Below are 9,167 nucleotides of genomic sequence, written 5' to 3' on the forward strand. Positions count from 1 at the left end.
CTCCACAATGCTGGGATTACAGACATGGACCACCATGCTTAAAAATAGTGTTTAAAATAGAAGTAAAAATATGAAATGATTTGGGTCAATTGTGACAAATGTTTAAAACTAGGACACCAAAAAAACATTGTTGAGAGAAAAAAAGATTTAAATAAAATGTAGAGATGTACCATGTTCTTAAAAGTATTTTATTTATTTATTTACTTATGCAGTTTTGGGCCAGGGCTAGATTTGAACCCACCACCTCTGGTATATGGGGCTGGTGCCCTACTCCTTTGAGCCACAGGCACCTTCCCCATGTACCATGTTCTTGGATCAGAAAGAAGAAACAATACTGTTAAGATGTCAATTCTCCCCAAGTTGATCTATGGCATGGCCCTTCCTTCTTTCCTTTCTTCCTTCATTTCTTTTCCCTTTGTTTCATTCTTAATTGAAAAATTCATTAAATATAATGAGTCAAAGAAGGGCAAAGTCAAAGGGCTAATACTACATGACTTCAAAGGATTTAGGAACTTGCAGCAAAAATGTCAACGTGGTAGTGGTGTCAAAACAGGTAAATATGTAAGTCAAATAGAATAGAGAATCGTAAAATAGAGAACAGAGCATTGAGAAATAGAGTATTGATTTTGAGTAAGGACACAAAGGCAAATTCAGTGAGGGAAGGTATAATCTTTAACCAACTGTACAGGAACAACTACATAGTCATATGCAAAGAAAGAAAAAGGAAGAGGAGGGAGAGGAGAAGGAAGAAATTCCATCCATATCTTATGCCATATTCCAAAATTATCATCAAGTGAATTATGAAACTTTTGGGGAGGTTGTTTCTGAGACAGAATATCACCTTGTTGCCCTTGGTAGAGTGCCATGGTGTCATAGCACACAGCAATCTCAAACTCTTGGACCTAAGTAATTCTCTTGCTCCAGCCTCCTTAGTAGGTGGGACAACAGGCACCAGCCACAATGCCCAGCTATTTTTAGAGATGAGGTCTCACTCTTGCTCAGGTTGCTCTTGAACCCATGAGCTCAGACAATCCACCCACCTTGCCCTCACAGAGTGTTACAATTATAGGCATGAGCCACTGCACCCAGCTTTAAAATTATGAAAATTTTAGAAGAAAATAGTGGAGAAAAAAATTTGCTCATGACATAGGCAAAGGTTTCTTATACCTAAAGCACAATCTATAAATGAAAAAAAGAACATAAATTGCCTTCATCAAAATTAAGAACTGCTGTTTTTAAGATTATGTGTAGGGAATGAAAAGACAAGCTACATTCTAGGAGAAAATATGTTACAAATCAAATGTCTATAAAAGGACTTGTATCCAGAATACAAAAGAACTTTCAAAACCAATAAAACAAGAAAGCAAACTGCCCAATCACAAAATGTACAAACAATTGCATAGATACTACACCCGAGAAGATACATCAATACCAAAAATGCACATGCCCACAGCTCAGCCAGCCCTGAAGTTCAAGTGAGAATCACAGTAAAATGATACAATGTAGTTACTAGAATTCCTAGGTCAAAGATCACATAGTGCATAATTCTATTTGTATCAAATTCTAGACAATGTAAGAAAAACTATAGAGAGAGAAAGTAGACTAATTGTTGCCTTGTGGTGGGGAAGGCTAGGAGAACTAGGCAGGAAAGATAACAAAAGGGCCTGAGAAGTTTGGGAGAGTGTTGTATAGCTTCATTATCTTGATTGTGATAATGGCTGAAAGTGTATCTCTGTCTGTGAAAATATTTCTAATTACACCTCTTTTTTCTTTTTTTTTTGTAGGGGCAAGCATTAACACAGTCCCCCACTACAGTAAGTCCCTCAATTACAAACACATGACTGATGATCTAAGTTACACTTACAAATGGAGGCTGCTACAGGTAATTGGTAAATGTACCTGTTCCAACTTACATACAGATTCAACGTAAGAACAAATCTAGGAATCTATCTCATTTGTAACCCAGGGACTGGCTGCTACCACAAATTACACAGTCACGTTGCCTACATTTGGGAAAATCTCAGGGGTCAGCACATCTGGAGTGCCAAGTTGTAGACCTTTAACATTGTTATTGTATGTCCATTATGCCCAATAAAGGTGTTAAAATACAACTGTGCAATATTGTTAGTTCTATTCCAATTACATAAAAATACAATGTAGAGCTAATCATAGAAAGTCATTAAGAAGATCAAAATGAAAACAAATTTGATTTTTAATAATGGTACCATGAGAAATTTTTTTCTTAATTATCTCATTATTAAAATAGTCTAAAATGTCATGTCATCTTCTAGAAAATGAAATATTTTTATAGCTTTATATATGCCAATGTGTAACTGTGAGTAACCTTTCCTTCGAGTCTAAAGTACATCTGACTTTTCTCTCAAGTTTAAACTATACCTGCCTTCTGTCTTCTTCTTCCTTTGTTTTAAAATATAAAATCAATAGCAATATTGTTCTCCAAAAGACAGCGAACATCCCCCACCAAACCCCACAGCAAAGTCAAACACTCAGAGTGCTAAAACTAGACACAGGAAAAGAAAAATTCAGAGTATGAATGGAGATGAAGCAGTTACTCAATGTGCTTAAGATTATGCCTCACACTGTAAGACGTAAAGAAAGAAGTTCTGTGGCATTCAGGGGCTCTGAAAAACTGATTTTCACTGTGAAAGCAGACTTACAAAAAAAAAGAAAAGAAAAGAAAAGACCTCAGAGGAGACTATTTTGCCAGATAGAAATTATGAAAACAGAAAAAAAAATGGAAAAAATGAGAAGGATGCAATAAAGAGGTAACAGTGGTGAGAAACTTGGACAACTGAAAAATAGAGGTAGAGGAAGCACTTGGCAGACTTGCTGCCTCCTTGGTGTCTCTTCCATCCTTCTTTACCCTCCTTTCTCCAGGCCCCTGCAGAGAAACAGGAGCCATTGGGTCTCCATTTGCAGATTCAGCTTCATCTGGGATCCCATGGTCAAACTTACCTCTAGGGAAGGATTAAAAAGCCTTAGTTCATGTGCCCTTCAACCCATGAATGCATAAATAAACTATGGCATATGCTTGCCATGGAATACTATTCAGCCATAAATAATAATGGCGACTCTACTTTTTGTAACAACTGAGATGGAAATGCTCTCCTAAGTTAGGTATCAGAAGAATGGAAAAAGAGGCATCACATGTACTCAATACCAATTTGAAAATTGTAGATTAACAACTATGTGCTCACATGAGAGGAAAAGTTAAATTCAAGAAGAGGAGAGAAGGGAGAGGAAATTCAACAGGTTCCACCCAGAAGGAAGAACACGCGGGGATAGGGCAACACTTCCTGGGTGAAGGTCACAACGGCAACTTGGCCTTGACCTTACAAATGCAAACAATGTGACCTACTAGTGTGTATTCTCATTTTAATCTGAAATAATAATAAAAAAAATGAAGCCTTAGTGCACCACCCACCTGGTCTACATCCTGAAAATAGTAACATCAATGGTGCGACTGGAATCAATTTAAAACCTACACCTTCTTTCACAATTCTATATTTAAATCCTATTTTGATATTTACTTTTCTCCTGTCCTTTTTCCACATTTTTGTATATATGAGGGGGGCAACAAATGTATGTACATTTGAAGAAAAAAGCTGTATTAAAATTGTAATATTCAAGTCACATTTGATTTTTACAATCACAAAAGATGCAAGATACAACATCGAAGATAACAAATGTGATCTGCATGTATTGAGTATCATAATTTCAAGACAGTTTTTTCCTTTCTTAAAATGTGCATACGTATTTTTGGTACCCTCTGATTTAGTTCTACTACAAGTTTCTCTAAGAACTGGGCTTATGTCCTTTTCTTCTTTCTATCTTACCCTTCTTCCCAGCTACTTTCGCTCATGGAGTGCCTAGAAAAGTGCTTTTCCAATGGATGAGTTAATTAGTAGATATTCAGAAGGCTCGGCATTAACATATATTTTCTGAGTTCTGTTTAACAGTTTGCAATCCCTCTGTGTAGTCTAAGTCTCCCAGACGCAACTCTGAAGAAGGGCAGCCACATGAAACATATCATTTAGTGTATCTTTGCCTTTCAGCATCACACAATCATCAATTCATAAACTCCCAGAAATGTTCCCTATGCCTGCTTGAGAAAATAGCCAAATGTATAATATTTCTATCTTTTATGGCAAAAAAGGTCAAAGACATCATTGAGAGAATTCAGTTATGTGAACTTGCCCATAGAAGAGGCAACAGTGGCTAGAAACTTGAAGAAGAAATAGAGATGGAACAAATATAGTTCAGATAATGCTTAATAACTGAGACGTTGTGCGCTTTAAAAAACAGACATCCCACTGTTACAATTCATTTAGAAGGATGTTCAGTCCACTTAAGTCCTTGAATGCTAGCGCCCATTAGCCAAGGGAAAGCTGAGTGTTAGAATCCTATTTCTTTATGTTTCTGTTGTAACTCTGAGAATGCTTTCAGATGTGTCCATGTCAATGAGACACAGCCTGAGGAAACTGCAGTCTTCTATTTTATCAATCTAGACATTTGGACAGAGGCTATACGGTTCATGTCTCTGATAGTTAAAGCAAAATAGGGCATCTAATTGGGTCACAATTACATCTTCACTGATGGTGAAGTGGCACCCTATCTAAGACACTGTTCGTGGCAGATGAATGCTCACTCTAGTTAGACATTCTCATGGTTAGAAGACACAAGCAAGAACTTCTCTCAGAAAACAAAAGCTTACTCTTGGGGATGGAATTTTATCCCAGCATCATTAACCTTTGAAACACAGTGATACCACATCATGCAGTGTTCACATGATTCTTTTGATTATAATGTGAAAATGATCCACAAAGTAGAAGGACTCATTTAAATTCTTAAGAACACTAAAGAAATGTGGGGAAACATTGAATTCAGTTGTACGACTAAAATCTGAAGAGCAAATGAGTTGAAATTATTTCCAATCATTATTTGCAGCTCCTCCTTAAAGTATTTCTTCACTACATGACACATTGCCGAGCAGTTTTTATGACATTATGGCAGTTTCAGTAAAAGATTAAGTTGCCAAGGGCAACAACATCTGCAGTGATTGGAGGATAACCGGGATGACCAGATCTCTATCATGAGCTGATGCAAACTCCTGGTGTTGGAGAAGATATACTGAAGGAGGATAAGGAAGGGGCAGGAGCAAAAGGAAAGCATTAAAAATTAAATTACTGCAAAAGGGAAAACGTGGAGGAGGAAGACAGGCCGTAAATGTGGAATAAAGAGATTTTAAACAAATTGAAGATAATATCAGAACGCAAGCGAGCTTAACCAAAGGAAAAGTCTTACTTTTGTCATATTACACCCACAGAAATAATTTTCAGAACCCAAATGTGCCACTTGAGTTATGGTTTCTAAACAGTATGCCCCATTGTTACTTTTAGGGATAAATTTGGGTAACAAAAGCCTTGTAGAAAGACCCATTTTTGTTAAGGGCATCCAGTGACATCTTTTTAATTTGAATTTTAAAAGGAAAAATGGGAGGGAATAGACCAGCCCCACTTTTGTCAAGTGGTTAAGCAGTCAGAAGTTCACTGTATTCAAATACAGTCTTTGTCATGGGATATGTTACAACAAATATGTCTGCCTTACTCAGTGCACGATAAGCTTTTAAAAGGGAGAGTGTAAGTCTTTGGTCATCTTTGTGTTCCCCTACACTTCCTTGCATTTATATAAGGTACTGAATATTATTTACGTGATACATGGCAGCCCCGTCTACTGACTAGCTGAAGAAAATCTCTCTGAGCATTAGCACTACAAATCCTCAGCATAGAGAGGTAGGGATATATATCAATTCTTGTTATTTATATTAATTATTTTATATACTATTGCCTTAAGCACTGAAGGAGTGAATGCCAACCCGTCACCTCTAGGTGAAATACAAGGTTAGGTCCTGTGTGCCTCTAGCAGCATTTTCGCCAGCTGACGGATACATAGCCCTGTTTTGTGTATATTTCTGTTTAAGGACTCCTTATTTAATACATACTGTTGATTGATTACCATTGAACTTAGAACCAGCAGCTGTATAACTCATGCCTGAGTAAAGCTTATCAAGCACATGTATCGTCTCCCGGCTCAGCATTCAACCCAGGGGCATTTTAAAATCACCTCCACACCAAAAAAAAAAAAAAAAAAAAAAAATTAATATTTAAAAATTGGCAGTAAATAGACTTGTAAGCCCTGTCTACTGACTGGCTGTAAGTCTACTTGTTTATAGTAGGAGAGCAGAAATGGAAAGGCAGAGTGTCACCCTGTTTCACGTCAGTTGGGAATACATGTGCATGAGGTAATGCAAATGTCTCACTACTCTATCCATGAATCACCATAAAAGTATTGGTTTTGGTAATTAGGTGAATTTACAAACAGAAAGATTTGTGAGTAACAGGATCTACTATACTCCCTCTTGTTTTGTTTCCCTGTCTAAGGAAGCTAAAGGTAAGATACAATGAACATAGGCAGGGGACCAAGGAACAGACTTGACCCAATTCAACATTCGGATACCTGGGAAAAGTAAAGTCTAAAAAACACAAAGACTTCTTAGAGAAGCCCAAGGACCCTCTGGCAAGGTCCTCCCCGTGGTCACCCAGCCCTTAAGAATTTGTAAGACTTAGCTTCCTAGGTCTTTGAAACTAACCCTTGCTGCTTGCTTCTGCTTCTGTAAACCCTGCACATGATTTGACACCTCCAGTGAGAGGTAATGTGTTAATTCCATTGTCTGTCTACTTGTGAGTCCAATAAAAGGATGGGGCAGAGCTGATGGGGAGCTCGGCCACTGTGGGTTCTAGTTCACCATGGCTCTGCTGGCCAAAATAAAATTCCTTCACCTATAATCTTTGGTGAGACTCTATTGGTTTCAATTTGTGGGTCTTGCAACAATTCCATTCCAAATTCACAGCACATTTATTTTTCCACCACTCCAGGACCATTTTACTGGGCTGGAAAATTTATGACACAGTTGTGGTTTCCAGCATGCATTCAAAAATGTAAGTAGGTTTCTAGATTTGTCACCTCTCTCTACTCTGTGTTGACCTTATTTCTCACCTCCATGGAGTGCTAACATTTATTGGAACCAAGGAATTGGTTTTTATTGGCTACCAACATTTATTGGAACCAAGGAATTGGTTTTTATTGGCTACCTGTTCATCTCCCCTTCTTTACTGATAGAACTCAGATTTGTTGGGAGAGGATAGCAATGAAATCAATTTTAAAAGGACATTCCCAGATCCCTTTGAAGACAGGATGATTAAATGGTCAAGATCTAGCCAATGAAAAGTAAGCAGAAGTTGACTTGGTCTTTTAAAAATACTTTTTAAAATGGGAACCATTTGGTTAGACCTCATTGCCACTGCATCCCCACTATTTAGCCAGAAATGAAGAGACAAAATTATAAAGCATCAGTAGCCACGGGACTGAGTGACCTTGAGACTTTGTTGACAATCCTCGACTAAAGCTAATTAAGAAAATAAATAAATAAACAAACAACCAAAAACAGAGCCTAGATATTTTTTTAAATCCTATATCCTTTTTATTCGTAAGTCATAAAGGGGTACCAAAATTAAAAGCAAAACATTACAGGGTAAGACTTAACTAAACTACTAAAGAGATCAAAGGAAGTGAAAATGGGACTAGGCACAGAGCAATATGAATTCATGAGCATGGGGAGGACAAGGATAGGGGGTCAACTGTGAGCATGTGGTGAAGGTACTAGGGGGAGAGGATCTGGTGAGAATTTTGTTCTACACAAGCGTCTAGGTAAAGAAATAATGGGATAAGATTTCTAAACCCTTCTATGTGCTTAACAGTCATCCCCGCCATTGGTGCTGTCTCTGTCATCCTCTCCTTCCTCAGGCTCTTTTTCATCATCCTTGATCAGCTCCAGCTGGTCTTCCCCCATCTTCATTATCATCATCATCCAGTAGGTCCCCTCTTCGGCAAAGTCATCTGCACCCCCTGAAGCTGTCAGACTCCATCTCCACATTAGTCTCACCTTTCTTCAGGGAGCTGCTGCTCTGCTCCCCTTCTCACTTCTCCTTCTTCAGCTCTGCTGCTTGTTTGCTCTGCTCCTTTTCATTTTTTCCCCAGGTTTTCCAGTAAGGAATCCACTTTTTGTTTTATCTGGGTCAATTCCCTCTTAATGGCCTGAAGGTCATCTCCTTTCAATTTTCCAGACTTGGAAGACGAACCTCGCTGTCCACTCTTAGAATTGAAGCCACTTTCCCCCTTCGCGAGGTGTTCCCTGATACACGCTGGCATTTTGAGGGCACCACAGCCCGAGCAATAGGAGGAGGAGGAGGAGGAGCACGTGCTGGGTGACTGTACATCCTGTCCTAATAATCCCGCTGAAAGTCATAGTCCAAGTCAAAAGAGGAGCTGAGTAGAGGGGACAGAGAAGGGTGTTCTGGTGCTGACCCGTCCACCTCCGCTGCAGATCGTTTCACACCTGCTTTTCCTCGATTCACTTTTGGCTCTGCAGCCAGATTACTATCTAAAACTTGGCCAGCAATCATTCTGCCCTCCTCTCCTGCTACAGCAGCCCGGGCATTTCTCTCACTAACATACTGAACAAAGGCAAAGCCCTTGTGAACAGAGCGACCCACAATTTCGCCATATTTCGAGAAAATTGCCTCCACATCAGACTTCTTCACCACAAGAGTGTTGAGGTTCCCAATGGATACACGGGAGTTTATGTTGCGAGGGGCTGTCTTGTTGGTAACATTGCGAGCCATTGGCTTGGATGATAAGGTTCTTCACAAAGCGAAAAAATGTAGCTCGAGATCAAAAAAATCTCACGGGAGCGGGGAGAGAGAAGAGATTCGATTCTGAGTCTTCTACTCCCGGGTTCTACGTGGAATAGTCGAGTACTGCTCGAGGTCCACAACGCGGCCGCTAAATGCAGAGCCTAGATTTTTGATGACATGGAGGTGGTGTACCGGGCTGGCAACCCCTCCCTCCAACTTCCCACTGGAAGGAAATAGAACTCAATGTTTCTAAGGTTTTTTTCCTTCTATACTCACTACTGAATGCAAGTTTTTCTCTTCCTTCTCCTTCTCCCCCCTCCCCCATAAGCCCTTCCCAAGCTTTGCCATCTCTTCTCACATTATCTCCCTTTGTTTAGTAACCTCATTTCTGAG

General features: G+C 39.2%; 1 pseudogene; it reads right to left on the reverse strand.

Moving 5' to 3' along the window:
- Positions 1-7,861: 7,861 nt before the first annotated feature.
- LOC100949130 lies at positions 7,862-8,762 on the reverse strand (annotated as a pseudogene).
- Positions 8,763-9,167: the final 405 nt, after the last annotated feature.

The sequence above is a fragment of the Otolemur garnettii genome, unplaced genomic scaffold (assembly GCF_000181295.1).
Source record: "Otolemur garnettii isolate 467f Iridium unplaced genomic scaffold, OtoGar3 scaffold00036, whole genome shotgun sequence".
In the NCBI taxonomy this organism is placed as follows: Eukaryota; Metazoa; Chordata; class Mammalia; order Primates; family Galagidae; genus Otolemur; species Otolemur garnettii.